The 17,353-nt window shown below is 48.9% G+C and overlaps 1 long non-coding RNA gene across 16 annotated transcripts in view; it reads right to left on the bottom strand.

Moving 5' to 3' along the window:
• The window catches only part of LOC136144681 (uncharacterized), a 421,108-nt gene that overhangs the window by 264,904 nt on the left and 138,851 nt on the right, over positions 1-17,353 (bottom strand). For all 16 annotated transcript variants that reach the window (XR_010658627.1, XR_010658626.1, XR_010658619.1 and 13 more), the window contains one exon: positions 16,271-16,403. This is a non-coding gene — a long non-coding RNA (uncharacterized lncRNA). The remainder of the gene's footprint in view (positions 1-16,270; positions 16,404-17,353) is intronic.

Below are 17,353 nucleotides of genomic sequence, written 5' to 3'. Positions count from 1 at the left end.
CAGCAAATTCAAGTTTTGCTTTTTGGAACTTTCTGGAATTTTTTTGCAAATATTTGCAATCTGTGGTTGGTTGATTCCACAGATGCAGAGCCCAAGAATACAGAGGTTGGACTGTAGAGAGGAGGTTCTATCAACATTGGTAACAGCTCACAACACATAGTAGGCTCTCAAGATGTGTTATTTTTGCCGTTGCTTCTCCCTTCTTGAATCAAGGAACATCTGCTCTGAGATGGGAAAATACACCTATACAAATAAATTTAAGTGAAATTTTACATGAACTACAAAAGCCTAGTGATCATTAAAAATTCCTGGGAGAAACTGACGGCGGTAGACTAATTAATCAGCTTTATAGACATCCAGCATCACTTCACGAATCCTTGCTCCTTAGAGGAGCAAATATTAGGACCGTCATTTGGCAGATTTCTAATTTACACACCTCTGGGGAGACCAGAAGGATACTCACTTAGGAATAAAGTTCTCCCTAAAGTGTTTGAGAGTAAACAATCGCCAGCTTCATAGGATAAAGATGAGGTAGCTGCCATTACTATCAAGCAGCGTGGTCTGCATCCTACCTTTGTGTCCACAACCAGCAGGCTTTGCTGAGGATGTGAGAAAGCAGATCATGAAGCAAAACATGGGTGAGTGTCCTTGAGGTAAGGCTTGTTGTTGCAGGGCGTTCACAGTGTGTGGAAGAAAATGCAATAGAAATTGAGTTGGATGGAAGACATTAAACCAGACATACACGTGCAAAAGCGCACCCCACTCCCCACAAACCACATGCGTATCACTTTCCCATTACAGTATTAAGTATGCTCTTTGTTTAAAAAAAAAAAAAAAGTTCACTGAGTAAAAGTTCCCAGTTTCTCACACCTTCCAATTACATTTCCCGGAAATGTCTGTCAACAGGAAGCTCATACCCTTCTCAGAATTTCTCTCATGTGCAAACATGCATGTGTACTATTTTGCTCTGTCTTGTTTTGACAAGGGTGGGCTAATTTTACACCAAAAAGACTACAACTTTTCTTATTCAAATAACTGATTATGAATACCTTTCCATACTAGTATATATAAATGCATCTATTTAAATTGTTTTTACTTTCGCTTTGAAATAATTTCACACTGACAAAGAGCTTAAAAACAGAATGAGCGTCTACAGCCTTGCAGATCCTCATATTTATATCTTATATAACCACATTATAATGATCAAGTTGTATCAGGAAATTAACACTAAACTACTCCTATCGCTTAGCCCAGAGACATGACTCAAATTTTACCAATAATGTCTTTTTCTGACCCAGAAGCCAACCCAGGGTCACACACTGCCTTTAGTCATCACGCCCCTTAGTTTTCTTGAATCTGGCATCATTCCTCAGCCTTGTTTTGTCTTTCATTTTTAAAAAATACTGGCCAGTGACTTGCAGAATGTCCCTCAGTTTGGGTTTGTCTGGTATTTCCTCATGATTAAACCCAGGTTATGCACTTCTGGCGAAAACAGCACAGAAGCAATGACTGAATCCAGGGCTAGGGCAAGGAGAGCATGGCATCAGCCTGGAATATCTCCTGGCTCTAGAAAGTAAAGCAGAGCTCAAAAAATGATCTGGAGATGTCAAAAGGACATAGAACCCAACTTGAAGGGCATCCCAGTGGTCAAACCTGGGAAAACTTGAGGGGAAAAAATGTAATCGTGCATTGTAACCAGTTAAGAATTTATGAGTTCATGCATCTTGCATGCGTGTGTTCTCAGTCATATCCGACTCTTCGCAACCCCATGGACTGTAGCCCGTCAGGCTCCTTGGTCCCTGGGATTTTCCAGGCAAGAATACTGGAGTGGGTTGCCATTTCCTCCTCCAAGGAATCTTCCCAACACAGGAATTGAACTCGAGTCTCTGGGGTCTCCTCCATTGCAGGCAGATTCTTTACAATAGAATATTTGTAAAGAAAGGAAAGTTCTTCCTTACGTTAGAATTCCAACTGATAATGTAGAAGTGATGATGGAAACAGATGCTGTTTAGCAATACCAGTAATAATAATTTCAGGCAAGAGTTATCAATGGAGGCTAAGATTAGTTAAGTAAAAGTATGCTGAGAAACATGATATTTACATACTAATTAAATTATCTCTTGATAAGATACTTACTGATTACAAAAGGAGAAATAGTAACTTGATGGTGGAAAAATCTGGCAGATACCACTTTCATCAAGAGATCAAGGTAAACATCATCAGTCCTAGGACAACCCAGCACCAAGGACCTCCAGATCTACCCTAGAGAAGGTCACAAGACCTCATTCTTCTCTGTGACTAAGGAGTATGACATGGTTACTCGGTGAAGCTGTCCCCCAGCCTCTGCTGCTTTATCAATGCTGTGACACAAACATCTCTTGAAATGTGCTTTACTATCCCTAGAGGACAGATTCATTGGCGGGGGTTGGGGGCTTCCAAGTCAAAGGGAGCACACGCAGTAAACTATGAGCTGTTGCTCCTGTGGTTGTTCAGTTGCTAAGTCGTGTCTGACTCTTTTCGACCCCCAGGGAAGCACGCCAGGCTTCCCTGTCCTTCACTATCTCCCAGAGTTTGCTCAGATTCACATCTACTGAGTTGGTGATGCTATCAAACCATTTCATCCTCTGCCCACCCACTTCTCCTTTTGCCTTCAGTCTTTCCCAGCATCAGGGTCTTTTCCAGTGAGTCGGCTCTTCACCTTAGGTGGCCAAAGTATTGGAGCTTTAGCAACAATCCTTCCAATGACTACTCAGGGTTGATTTCCGTTAGGATTGACTGGTTTGATCTTGCAGTCCAAGGGACTCTCAAGAGTCTTTTCCAACACCACAATTTGAAAGCATTCATTTTCTGATGCTCAGCCTCCTTTAGCATCCAACTCTCACATCCATACATGACTACTGGAAAAACCACAGCTTGACTATATGGACCTTTGTCAGCAAATTGATGTCTCTGCTTTATAATTAAAAACAACAACTTCGAGAAGTTCTGCCAAATCCCCCTTCAATGAGGCTGGTCCAACTCATCACCACCCAGCAGTGCCTAAGAAGACCCATTTTCCTTTGCCAACAACATTCATCACTACAAGCTGCCAGAAAAACTCAGAGCAACCCCCTTTACGGAGGTGACTGAGGTTAAACGAGGTCATAAGAATGGAGCCTTGATCCACAGAATTAGTGTACTTATAAGAAGAGACACCAGGAAGCTAGTGCCTCCCCTCCCCCACTCCCTTCTGTGAAGACATAGCAGGAAAGTAGCAGAACCAGGAAGAGAGCTCTCACCAAAAACTGAATCTGCTGCACCTTGATCTCAGACTTCCCAGCTTCCAGAACTGGGAGAAAATAAATTTCATGTTGTTGAAGGCACCCAATTTACAGTTTTGTGTTATGGCAGCACAGGTTGACAAAGAACCAAACCCTCCGTTAACCAGACCAGTGGCCTGATTGATTTGTTTTTAAATGATGTCCTCATCACTCACCGAGCATCGCCCCCAGCATCTGCATGTGTATGTGCGTGCTCTGTCATGTCCAACTTTTCGTGACCCCATGGGCTGCAGCCCGCCAGGCTCCTCTGTCCATGGGATTCTGCAGGCAAGAATACTGGAGTGGGTTGCCACGCCCTGCTCCAGGGGATCTTCCCAACCCAGGAATTGAACCCACATCTCTTACATCTCCTGCATTGGCAGGTGGATTCTTTACCATTAGCACCACCTGGAAAGCCCAATATCTGCAGGAGTACTTATAACTTACACACAGAAATGCCTATATTATTATAAAATGCATAACATTTTATAGGAAAGAAACAAAAATAGTTGTAATATTTTCTTCACATCCTCGATGAAGGGTGAACTATGTCCACCACCACCCCCCGCCCCCCCCCTGCCAAAGTTAGGCTGACATTCTAAGTTCCAGACTGGTGAGTGTGACCTTATTTGGAAATAGAATCTTGGCAAAAGTTATCAAGTTAAGATGAGGTCAGATTAGGGTGGACCTAACTCAGAAGAAAAGGGCAATTCGCGGATCAGATGCATGGGAGAGGAATCCAGACAGGTGAGGATGGAAGCAGAAACTGCAGTGATTCACTACCAGCTAAGGACAGTCAAGGCTTACCAACAACCACCAGGGAAAGACGGAAGGCAGGAGGAGAAGGGGGCAACAGAGGATGAGACGCTTGGGTGGCATCACCGACTCAACAGACATGAGTTTGAACAAACTCTGGGAGACAGCAAAGGACAGGGAAGCCTGGCGTGCTAGAGTCCATGGGGTCACAAAGAGTCAGACATGACTTGCAACTGAACAACAAGGAGACAGGAAAGGAAAGATTCTTCCCTAGAACCTTTGGACGGGAGGCAGTCCTGCTACCCCATGATGTCAGGCTTCTAGCCTGGAGAAACAGGAGAGTATATATTTCTGTTGTTTTGGGCCAGCTAATGTGTGCCATTTTGTTACAGCAGCCCAAGCAAACTAATACACACCCCAGTGAGTCCTCCCAGTTCACAAAGGCCAACACTGGATACAGCTGAGCATCACAATAACTGCGACCAACTGGGAGCTCGTGAGGACTAGCATGATTTATAATCAATCACATCGCACCCTGAAAAACATAAAGTTTCAGCATCAGGGTGACAAAAGGACCGTCGATGTGTCAGCTCAGGATGGTGAGTGCAGAGCCAAGGGGAAAACTGTGCGGAAAAGCTGGTTTGAAGGCACACTGTTGAGTGAGTGGCTCTAACTCGGGGAGGGAGCAAGAGATTCTCAGTCTGACAGGGCCGTGGGGAAGTCAGGGGTCCAGCAAGCCTGGCAGAGGCAGCCTTGCACAGGGCACTGGCATGGAGGAAACCCCCCAAGAATCACCCAGCCCACGTTTTCTCCTCAGGCCAGCCTCACTTCCCCCGTCAGCACAGCCCCGGCTTATTTTGACAAGGCTGTTTCCACTGAGCACGGGCGCATGCCCCTGGAGACTCAGAGAAGCCCCGCGCACCCTGGGGACTGGCGGGTGCTCATCATGGAAAACCCAAAGCATCACCTCCAGGCGCAGCGGGCTGTGGAAAGGGGGCATCAGCAAGCCCCCCGGGAGTGGCCGTGGTTGTGGGCAAGCAGTGAGCATCAGACAGAGGGCTTCCGGGCACGGGGCTGCAGGTGGGCGGGGGGTGGGGGTGGGGGTGGCGGCAGTCTGGGCCTCAAAGCGACAGGCTCGGAAATACAGAAATACACCTTGCGTATTCATCAAGGCTCCGCAAGAGAAGAGGAAACACACTCGCTGAATTTCAGGTAAAGGATGGACCATTTACTGCAAAGAGGGAGACTCCGAGGTATCTGAGAAGTAGGGGCTGCAGAGAGAGCAAGCACACCTTTTTAGGGATGGGGCCTGGGGCAGAGTTAATCAGAACTGAGAAGCCTGGAGAGCCCGGGGGAGTCCCAGCTGGGGGTGTCATCTCGAGAGCAGTCAGTGGCTGGTTCCGGGAGTGGGGGCAAAAAGAAAAAATCCCTGTAAACTGGAAGCAATTATTGCTCTTGGGACCAGTGCAGCTATCAGGGGAAGAAGTGTTGCTACCATGACAATCAGGAATGGACAGCAGTGACCAGAGCGGGGCAAGACTCTCCCATCTGCCCCGCTTCCAGTCTCCCTGGAATAGTCAGATCTGGCCACACTGGGCCAGCAGTTGTCCAGGACCACGAACAGCAGCCATGGACTGGGCACCAACCCCTTTACTGGGCAGGCATAGGGATGATGGGCAAAAAACTTAGGAACAATTGGCCAGGCACAGACCCCAGCCCACCAGGCAGGATGCTGAACTGAGGCGGGTGGCCAGGCCAGGGTGTCACAACACACATCCTGGCTCTTCATCGGCCATGGCACGCCTTTCAGTTGCCCTCCAATCCCCATTGACGGCCCACCAGGCCCACATCATTATTTATATCACCTGCCTGGCCCCTGTAGACAGTTCCTTGAGACCCTGACCCCAGCCAAAAGGTAAACGAGGTAGGGGGTTCTGTATTGTATGAGGATTCCTTCATTCCCATTTGGTATCTATCAGGGCCACACGACTTTGGCCACCTGATGCGAACAGCTGATCACTGGAAAAGACTCGGATGCTGGGAAAGATTGAGAGCAGGGGGGAACGGGGCGACAGAGGATCAGATAGTTAGATAGTACCACCGACTCAATGGACATGAATATGAGCAAACTCCAGCCGGTGGAGGACAGAAGAGCCTAGCATGCTGCGGTCCATGGGGTCACAGGGAGTTGGACATGACTTAGGGACTCAACAACAACAACACCTTCCACAAGGCAAGGACATGTGTCTCATCCACTGCTTTATTCCCCCAACCAACTTCACAACTGAACTCTGCTTTGGTTTGGGGTGATTGTGCAAGGGACTGCCTGGGAGACCTAGTGCTCCCCTCAAGGATGTGTTCTACTTGGGAGCAGTGGACAGATAGAGGGCTTTATAAAGTGGGTCCTTTTCTGATGGGGTAAGCCCTGGGTACTCTGGACGTGTGTGGGGGGTGAGGGTATGTGTTGGGGGAAATATGGGAGGGGAGGGAGAACAGTGAAGGCTTCCCAGGAGGACAGAAAGCCCAGAGACCAGGAAGGGCACCCAGCGGCCTGGTGTGCGAGCATTCTGGGCAGCTTTCTGAGTGTCCGTCCAGGTGCATCCAACTCTTAGCTTCTGTTCACGAGACCACACTGCCCCAAAAGGAAGTCTAGTGTTCTCAGGGCACCGCCCTGTGCCCAGGTGGACTTGCGGAATTCACTCTTCAGTACTGCCTCTTGCCAGTCAATGCAGGCAAAAATAAATTTGTCCAAAAGTGTATGGAGTGGTTATGGATTCGAGTTGGAACATCAGTTTGAATTCATGGTTAGCTTAACATGGAGACAATGGGTATCTATGGAAATATTTACACATGTGTGCATACACGTGGGTTAGGACGTTCACACGTATCTCCTTGCTCCGTCGGCTAAGAGGGCCTAGAAGCAGTGACACCCCAGCAGCAATGAGCACATCTCGAACCCATCTGTTGATTTCTAACACCACGCCCCAATAAGCAAACCAGATTGCTGCTCAGTCGCCCAGTCGTGTCCAACTCTTTGTGTGCTGCAGTCCATGGGGTTGCAAAGGGTCAGACACGACTGGGCAACTGAACAACACCACCATGTTCCAATAACGCGAACCAGGGCTCCTTAGGGAGGGGCTGATCCTAAGCCTGGTGCAGGAAATACACAAAATGAACCTGGAGCATCCTATAGTGTCAGAAAGTAAGGGAATGCACACAAAAACACAAAAAGCCAAAAACAAATCTGCTTACAATGATGGGGGTATATCAGAAGGACCCAGAAGCTAGCCGAAGAAATTACCAAAGGCCAAAGCTGATAAACATTGAGCAACAACATAAAGTTGTATTGAATTAGAATCCAAAATCTATTAAAAAATCAAACAAACAAACCACCAGTCCATATGGATATAAATAAATGGGGAGAAGAGAAAAATCTCCCACGGAGAATTCCAGACAATTTTTGTAAATACTCCACCACTGAGGTGAAGCAAAATGTCCCATTCCAGAGGTGTGACATAATTCTGAGCATGGTGAGAAATTGGAGCGAGGGTGCGTAATTTTATGGTGGAGAAATCTAACGAACAGCACCATAACCAGGTGATCAAGGTTACTTTACCCCTGTGGTCTTCCTCCCCAAACCCATCATCTCAGACTAATAATGAGAAAACCATAGGACAGATCCTAAGAGAGACAATCTATAAAATACCTGACCTGTACTCCCCAAAACTATCAAGGTCATCAAAAACAAGAAAAGTTTGGAAAAACCTTTTCAAAGGAGGAGCCTATGGAACCATAATGTGTGTGTGCATGCTAAGTCGCTTCAGTCATGTTTGACTCCGTGCGACCCTACGGATTGTAACCTGCCGGGCTCCTCCATCCATGGGATTCTCCAGGCAAGAATACTGGAGTGGGTTGCCATGCCCTACTTCAGGGGATCTTCCAGACCCAGGGATTGAACCTGCATCTCATGTCTCCTGCATTGGCAAGGCGGGTTCTTTACCACTTTCCCAGCACCACCTGGGAAGCCCAAGGAAACAATAACTAAATGTAATATAGGATCCCAGATGGGATGCTGGAATAGAAAAAGGACTTCAGGTAAAAATTAATGAAACCTAAACAAAGGTGTGGTCTGTATAGACTGTCAGTTCAGTTCAGTTCAGTTCAGTTCAGTTGCTCAGTCGTGTCTGACTCTTTGCGACCCCATGGACTGCAGCACGCCAGGCCTCCCTGACCATCACCAACTCCCAGAGTTTACTCAAATTCATGTATAGACTGTAGTTAAAAAAAATTTATCAGTCTGTAAAGGGAACTGGCGTGAAAGTGAAATGTGTAAGCTGGGAGGGACCGACTGGCCAGGGCAGCTGTCCAGTCCTCTGCTTTCAATTAATGGTGAGGAAAATGAAGTTCAAAGACCCAAAGCAAACAGCCAATGAATTCCTCAGCACAGTGCCTGTGGGTGGAGCATCTTCAGTGACTTAGACAAGTCATAGACGATCATGTCATTTGGTCCTCAGAACAGGAAAACAAAGTTTAGAAGCGCCTAAAGCCTTCATCCCAGTCCAGGGCTGGCAAGTGGCAAAGCAGAGAGACCTAGGCTCCCATCTCCTCTACTGTTTTCTATGCAGTGCCCTTCCCCCACCTCCACAACCCACCCCCACCCCACCCACACCATAGCCAGTCACTTTCCCAATTCCCTCCAGCTCCAGCAGGGGTAGGGCTGATACTCAGCGAAGAAGTCAGCTCAGAGAGGGTGATGCTTAGATTGGTTTTCCTTTTTTTCCTCTTATTTCTATTTTCATGAAACTTTTCCTTAAGCCAGCATTTTTTTGTAAGTCCCCTTTCTGATTTCCCAGGCTTCCCTGGTGGCTCAGATAGTAAACAGTCCACCTGCAACGTGGGAGACCTGGGTTTGATCCCCTGGAGGAGGGCATGGCATCCCACTCCAGTATTCCTGCCTGGAGAATCCCATGTACAGAGGAGACTGGTGGGCAACAGTCCGTGGAGTTGCAAAGAGTCGGACACAACTAAGCGACTGAGCATTTTTCATTTCCCACAGGAATGAAGCAAGGTGTCTCTGCTTTTCAACAGCAGGAAAATGTCCCTCTGAGTCCTTGCGGCCAAACGTTGTATGATGCTGGGACAGGTGGATCCCCTTAGTCTTACGGTTGCCACCTTTGGAGAGGAAAAAATATCCCCTGGATGCCATCCATCCAACAATGTTACCCACTTCTTAAAGGTACCCATTACAACTAGCTGCAGAAGAGAGATAAGACTGGGGAGAAAACAGCTAGGGGCCAAAGAATGTGAATTTCCAGCACACCGGGCAATAATACCAAGAGCAACAGCAAGGGCCCAGAGCCGTGGCAGTTCAGGGTTTCTGAAAGTCACCTGCACCCCAGAACCAGTTAGGGAGCTAGACAGTCGTGTACCTTGTGGGGCTCTGACATTCACTCCATTACAAACCAAGGATAAAACCTGCTGGACCTCAGACTCTGTTCAGTTCCACAGGGTATCCCTAGGTCCCACGGGAGCAGAAAGTGATGGGTGAGTCCTGGAGAAAACCAGGAGCCCAAGCTGGGAGGCCCCTGAGGGAACGGGTGGTACGTGGGGACATGGTCAGAGGCACGGGGAGACACACCGGAATGGGGTTATTGGTGATGTGTAGGACTTGTATCAGTTTAGCTGACGGTCTTCTCGTTAGTAAAAGCTTCTAAACATTAGCCTCAAGTTTAAAAAGGAAAAGAGCTTGAGACTGTGCAAAAGCACATAGCACGCGCGTGCTGATGTGTGCTTCGCATCCGTTCCACGGGGAGATGCGCTCATCTGCTGTCTTTGGCATGTTAGTTAATCCCCATTTCCTCGTATGCTCTGAAGAGCAGATGAGATAATATATGTAAAGTGCTGGGAACACTGTGAATAATACACTTGAGCTATTATTATTTTTTACTATTATTACTGGTGGTATTAGTAGCAGTACCTTCATCATACTATATACACTACCCTCACTCCTGTAAGGACAGGACCTTATTCGTGGTGCCTAATAGGAGCTGTTAGAATAACTACTACTTAGCTCTTCAGAGGCAAATTAGTTGCATATACCAATGACTAATGAAATGAACAATCTTCTATAATATGGGGAGAGCACCTTAAAAGGGAGGCAGCCCAGTGGATTGCAAAAAGCAAGACCAGGTGTCCAGGCTACCTCTGCTTCCAGGAACCTGGTGCTATGACCACAGGAGAGTTCAGTGTACTTACCTGATTATGTCTGAGCAAGGAAGAAAGGAGAAAACAAAGACTTCAGCCCAACTCAGGGAAACCTTGAACGTCAGGATATAGACAGAGCAAGCAGGACACGAACTTGGTTTGGGCTCCTAGTTTTAAACACTAGGAGCTGGGAAGGTTCAAAGGCAATAGCCTCATCTCAACACCAGAGACTGAGGAGTCAAGGCAATCAAACCAGCTTGCAGCCTATGACCCGAGACAAGTATGCACCTCATGGCTTGGTCAGCCCAGACTGCCCTAAGAAAACACCAGACGCTTTGTGGCTCACACAGCAATTCTGGAGAAGTCCAAGATCAAGGCTCCGGCTGATCTGGTGTCTGGTGAGCACCCTCGCCCTGGCTTGCAAACAGTGGCCTTCAGGCCCTGTCCTCACATGACAGAGAGGGAGAGGAGGTCTTTGGTGTCTCTTTTTACAAAGACACTAATCCTATCAGAACAGGGCCCCACCCTGATGACCTTATTTAACCTTAATTACTCCCTTAATTCCAGTACAGCTGCATTCAAGGCTAGGGCTTCAGTCTATGAATCTGGAGGTCTGGAGGGTAACAAATAGTCCACAAGGCTGTGCAAACAGGGGTTTGAATACACTGTGTCTCCCCAGGACATTTTTTACCTCCTCTGCTGTCTCCCATAGATGAGTGCAAAGCCTGGCTCACAGCAGGAAAGTGGAGGAGGGCAGGAGGGAAGGAGGACGTTGCTACATCACGCCAGTCACCACAGTAGGTGGATTCACCAAGACAGACACCACCCCAGGCAGAGCAGGAACACAGCCCTGTTATCACAGGTCCCTTTCACCAAAAAAAGGTCATATATAGAGAGAAAGATCCTTCTCTTCAGAAAGAAAAAAGCCGGAAGAAGGGAAAAGGGAGACAGCAGAGAAAAGGAGGGGAGGGGAGGAGAGGAGAGGAAAGGGGTTGGAAAGACAGATGGAGCAGTGAGAAGCAGCAAAGAGAAAGCCCAGACATGACTGCAGATCGGGGTCAGAGATGGTGGTGGGAGGCGAGCAGGTTCAGGGGCCTGGATTCAGAAGATCCACGCGCTTCTGTGGGACCCACCACCAACTAGCAGGGTGCTCACAGCAGCACGGCTGCTCTGAGTCTCCAATTCACTCATCTGTGAAATACAGGTGGCTCGTCTGCTCAGGCTGTGACCAAGAGATCACAGTCGGGGTGGCTGAAAACAATGGAAATTGATTCCTCACAGTTCTGGAGGCTGGAAGTCCAAGACCAAGGTGCAGCCCGCTCAGTTCCCGGTTGGCAGAAGTCTGTCTTCTGGCTATGTCCGCCTAGCTCGGATAGCAGAGAGAGACAGGACTCTCCCATGCCTCTTCTTATAAGAGCATTAACCTCATTGTAAGGGCTCCACCCTTAGGACCCAGCCACCTCCCCAAAGCCCCACCTCCTGACACCATCACACTGGGGATTAGGGTTTGACATCTGAATTGGATAGGATGGACATGAACGCACGGTAGAAAGCAACGGGAATCCATAAAACCAGCCTCCATCTCTGCATTTCCTTCAGAGCAAGAATGGTGATTTCTGTCCCTTATTGCAGGGACTCTGCACAGTGGCGCACTGCAAATTCTCAGAGAACAGTTATGGGATCAAAGAAAGAAAGAACTCCTATCAACTGCAAAGTCCTAAGCAAGCGGACCTTAGTTCCCTCCCAGATCCTAGAGCAGACTGGGGAGCCCGTGAAGGAAGAGCACTCTGTGCTTGATATCTGACATTGTAACCCCAACTTGGTGTCCAAAAATGCGGGAAATCTAAGAGGACATTCCCCGAGCATGTCACGGTGCCAAAAGCTGCAGCCAAAGAGGGAGCAAGACCCGGAGTTTGTTCTCAAAACACTCACGATCTGGGGAGACGAGCTGATGCTCAAGGAAGTTGGATGCTGCTTCTGGAGACAGAAGGAAACCAAACCCATGGGCGAGATGATAACACCTCCCTGACAGTCTAGGGGTCAAGATCCCACCTTTTAATGCAGGGGGTGAGGGTTTGATCCCTGGTTGGGGAGCTAAGTGGGCTTCCCTGGTGGCTCAGATGGTAAAGAATCTGCCTGTGTAAAGAATCTCCCATATATGGGAGACCCAGGTTTGACCCCTTGGTGGGGAAGATCTCCTGGAAAAGGGCATGGCAACCCACTCTGGTATTCTTGCCTGGAGAATGCCATGAACAGAGGAGCCTGGTGGGCTACAGTCCATGGGGTCACAAACAGCAACCAAGCAGCTAACACTTTTTTGGGGAGCTAAGATCTCACATGCCAAAAAACCCAAAATAGAAAACAGAAGCAACACTGTATAACACATTCGATAAAGACTTTAAAAGTGGTCCACATTAAAAAAAAAAATCATAAAAAAAGAACTGAAGGTTCTAAAGGCTGGCCTCTACTCCAATATTAATTATAATAATTATCACTCGTAATGATAACTGTGGTCAGTACTCAGCTCTGCGGCCAGCTGCTGGATAAACCGGAGTGAAAGAGACCCAGAAATGCTTTCATTTTCGGGGGTGGCTTGGACTCACTGCCTCTGCAAAGCCCATCACAGGCAGAGCCGAGGAAGCTCAGCGTTTGCTGGTGTGACAGATGTTATCAGAAGAAACAAAATTAGGCACATTTTCCCCTAGACTTATGAATCCCTCCTCTGCATTTGCCCTCACGTTTTGACATTAATTGAACTCTGTCTTCACGACTAAAAATAAATACCAGGTCAAATGCAATGAGCCAAAAACCTCACTATGAAACCACAAGAAACAGCAATAGTAAAACGGGCCAGCAGCAGAGGTGTTTTGCAAATCTGTTTCTGTTTCAAGGGGAGAGTTCCGAGTGGGTCAGGAGTTCTTTTGATACCGTGGCCACTGAATAAAGGAAGCGATCTTGACACATGTACCCTACGGCTAAAGCCCAGGGCTGGCTGGTGTCCAATGACAGGCAGGAAGGTGTCCTCGAACGCCCTCTCACCCATGGCCAGAGAGGGCTGGTTTGGGAGGATCCATTAGGAGCCAAGAGATGTTTCCAGAGGGAGGCAGGGGTGGGAGAGGAGTCCAAAAAAGCATGGTGAGAGGGAAAAAGGCAACCCCATGCACAGGCGCGAGGAGGGGCTGGGATGAGACGGAATAATGTGGCTGGGAGCCAAACAGGTTAGGGAAATGGGGGAGAGGCAGACAGCAAGGACACCTTCTCACTGACCATTTCCTCGGACCGGATTCAGCAGCTGAGGCAGAGGAGCGTGGCGATCTGTAAGGACTTACCCAGGGTCACAGCGGGGTGGGAAGGGGAACTGGGGTAGAATCCGGGTTATTGGTACTTCTGTTCCATGGCAGGAACAGTGCAAGGAGCCCCACGGATGTGGATGCCCTCGCTGGCGTGCAGCCCAGGTAAGCTGACTTCTAGGCAAGGAGGCGGGCAGACGGGCTCCCCGGAGGAGAGCAGCATCTTCAGAACACCTAGGACCGCAGGCATAAGCACAGAGCTTGGGCTCTTCTCGGAGGCCTGCCCGGGGATGCCTTCAGGACCGCGCGTCTTGAATTCTCTGCAACCACTCCTGCTCTGTCTGCTCCCAGCGGCTGAATTCTAGAGAAATTCCTCTCCCATTACCCCCAGACAAACCTGCCAAGCCTTTCCTCTGTCAATAGAACAGTTCTTCCAGCTTCCAGATCGTCCGCCCCAGTGCCTGAACTCCCATCGGCCATTCCCCTGGACACGGGAACAGCACTCCCTGCCCTGCAGGTGCTACAGGGAGCGGGGAGGATGCTGAGCGAGGCGGCTGCGTGTCCGCGGACACTCCTGCTCCCCGAGCTGACGGCCTGGACCGGGAGCGTGGGCTTCTGAAACAAAGCTTCAGGACTGGTCGTGTGCTCGAGGGCCCAGAAGAGGCATGCAGCACTTTCACAGGAAGGCCTGTGAGCCGTACCTTCCGCCCCAGCCTTCTGACACCAGAATGAGCACTTTGATCATGAAATAAAAGTGAACTGGGGAAGGGTTTCCCTGGTGGTCCAGTGGCTAAGACTCTATGCTCCCAAGTGTAGGGGCCCTGGGTTCGAGCCCTGGTCAGGGAACTATTAATAGATCCCACATGCTGCAACGGAGATCCCATGTGACACAACCAAGACTCGGCTGCAGCCAGACAGTTTTAAAAAATGGAATGGGGGAGGTGAGTGCGTCGGGCTGCGGAGCACCTGAAGGGGGAAAGGCTTCTCTAGCGCTCAGCAGCTCACCTCCAGGTAGCTCTTATTCACATGCATCATCCAAGAGTCTCAAGAGGCAGCAAGCCTCTCAGAATGAACAAGGGCCCCTCCCCAGGCCTCCCAGACATCTGTGAATCTGCAGCGTGTGCATGCTCAGTGGCTCAATCGGGTCCGACTTTTTGAGACTCCATGGATTGTAGCCTGCCAGGCTCCTCTGTCCATGGGATTCTCCAGGCTGGAATACTGGAGTGGGTTGCCATGCCCTCCTCCAGGGGATCTTCCCAACCCAGGGATCGAACCTACGTCTCTTGTCTCTCCTGCACTGGCAGATGGGTTCTTACCATTGCGCCAGGGCAGTGCCTTTGTGCGTCAGGGCTCCCACCTTGACCGAAGGCAGAGCCTCATGTTCTTCATCCCTGCTGAGGGTCACAGACTCCTCGACACCACAGGAGGTCAGAGATCCAAACGCACTTTGAAGAGACGTGAGATACAGGAGGCAAGATGACAGGAGGAGTCCCTCAGCACGACCCTAACCTGTTCCTCCCCAGTCCACACTTTATCACCCAGCTCTCCACCCTTGCAGAGCTTTGCCGTGTGTGGGGAGACTCATTTTTCCTTTTTCCATCAGGCTATTTATTCCTTACAGTACCTCGTTGAAGAAAAAAATGACAACGGACCTCACTCTTCACTCTAAATCTTTGAAAGCTTTCTCCTTCCAGTTCCCAGTCTGGCTTTTCCTCTCTAAACCCTCCTCCTCAATAATTCATTCATTTGTTCTGTCAGCGTCCACCACGGGAGGCTCAAGCCTGGGGTGTCAGGATGTGTAAGGCAGTTCAAGCTCACCAGTGACCGCAGGGACTCCCAGGGGGACGGGGAAGGATGGGGAAATCACACGGCATCCTAAAGGCATGCCTTCAACTGCCGGCTCCAGTCCAATGGAGGGAGAAATCGACTTTGCTCGGGGCAAGGGGCTATGCACGCGCGACCAGCCCTTTCCCAGGCAGACTTGGTGGCAGGTGGAAGGCAGAGAGAGTCACAGACCAAGGACTTGGAAACAGCCTGATGCCTGGCAGGGCCTTGAAATGGTGTCATTAATGAATTGAAAACAAACCCAAGAAAGAACCTTCTTCTGTTTCGGAGCATTTCCTCCTCCATGCAAGGCAGCAAGGTAAACTTTATCTTCCCATATCACTCAGCACCTACATCCTCCCAGGGCACTAATAGGATGCTGATTTTATAAATGAGGAAATCAAGGCTTGGGGAAGCTGAGAAAGGTGAGAAGCAAAACCAGGTAAACGGAGGTTTGCCTGAAGGTGTCAGTTTTAACCTCTTACCCTCGCCCCGCAGGCAGCCTGAGACTTGGAAGTTGGCACAGGCAGTTCGAGGAGGCGGAGACAGGAAGAGATTACATCCGGATACCTAGGAAGATCTGCTGACCTGATCACATAATCCCACCAAACCTGCCCAGTCTTTCCCTGGTGCCGGCTCCACGCACCTCTCCTTTCACCAGAAGGAAAAGTGTGGGATATCCACCAGGAGACTGTGAACCCCTCCCTCGGTTGGGGACAGAGGGATTGCCCCCTGGCACGAGGTCCAGGCAAACAAACCCTGAGAACTGGGTCTTGTGTACCAGGGTGGCCTTACAGGAAGCAGTCAGAAACCACCCCCCAACTTGTGTTGCAAAAGGTCACCAATTCCAATGGCCATCATTGGTTCCAAAAGGCTCAGGAGGAGAAAATTTCTTACCTTGATTCTTTAAATCCAATGATATTCCAGCTTTAGTTTAGAGAAGAGCAGTTTTCAAGTCCTTTTGGATTATTGAGTGGATATGTACTCTTTCTTAGATTAAAGGCCCCAAAATCCCAGGTGTAACAAGATTCTAGAAATAAACAAGAAGAGGGAACTATTAGTGTCAATGCTCACACGAATGAATTTGGTAATGAGACATCTCATTCATTGAAAGAAATAAGAAGTGCATCTTTACTATGTGCTAAATGAGAAGCATCAGAAGAGCAGGCATTTATCAAGTAGCTACTATGTGCCAAGGTGTCCCTGGTGGTTCAGTGGCAAAGAATCTACCTGCCAACGTAGAAGAGGCAGGTTTAGTCCCTGGGTCGGGAAGATCCCCTGGAGGAGGAAATGGCAACCCACTCCAGTATTCTTGCCTGGAGAATTCTGTGGACAGAGGATCCTGGCGAGCTACATGTGGTGACAAAGAGTCAGATATGACCTAGTGATTAAAACAACAACAGTTATGTGCCAAGCACTGTTGGACATTTGAATGCATGAAGCCATTTGATCCTATGACATTGGTCTTGGTAGTGGCAGTTTCAGACATCACGTAAGCACCCAGATCACATTCAGGTTAGGTTTTCCTGACTTCCAAGCCTCCATCTACTGATTGCAGTCCCATGCCTTCCCCGCTTAAGCTTTTTCATTCATCTGATTCCAGGAATTCTGGGCAGAAGGGAAGGAGAAACATACCTAACAACTTCATTCTGAGAACGGCCAGTCCCTGGAAGCCCAACCCATTCCACGGATGGTGGGGAGTTTGTGAACCACGGAACGACATCAGATTAACTCGGCTGCAGCTTTATCTGCACCCAACACTGTCATGTTGTCACATGTGACCAGTGGACATTGTGCATTGCTCAGGGAACCCAAACTGCAGCCTGGCCAGAGATTCTTATCCTAACTGCTGATGCAGGCAGCTTACAAGAAGAGGCCTAAAGCATGGGGCAGGGTGAGGGACAACTCACAACCAGGGGCTGTCCTTGGTTTACCAGCTCTGGGAGGACCTCCTAAGTTCCCTGGAATCAGGGCTGAATG

The sequence above is a fragment of the Muntiacus reevesi genome, chromosome 12 (genome assembly GCF_963930625.1).
Source record: "Muntiacus reevesi chromosome 12, mMunRee1.1, whole genome shotgun sequence".
In the NCBI taxonomy this organism is placed as follows: domain Eukaryota; kingdom Metazoa; phylum Chordata; class Mammalia; order Artiodactyla; family Cervidae; genus Muntiacus; species Muntiacus reevesi.
Note: the sequence above shows the minus strand (reverse complement) of the source record. Positions and strands in the feature narration are given on the sequence as shown.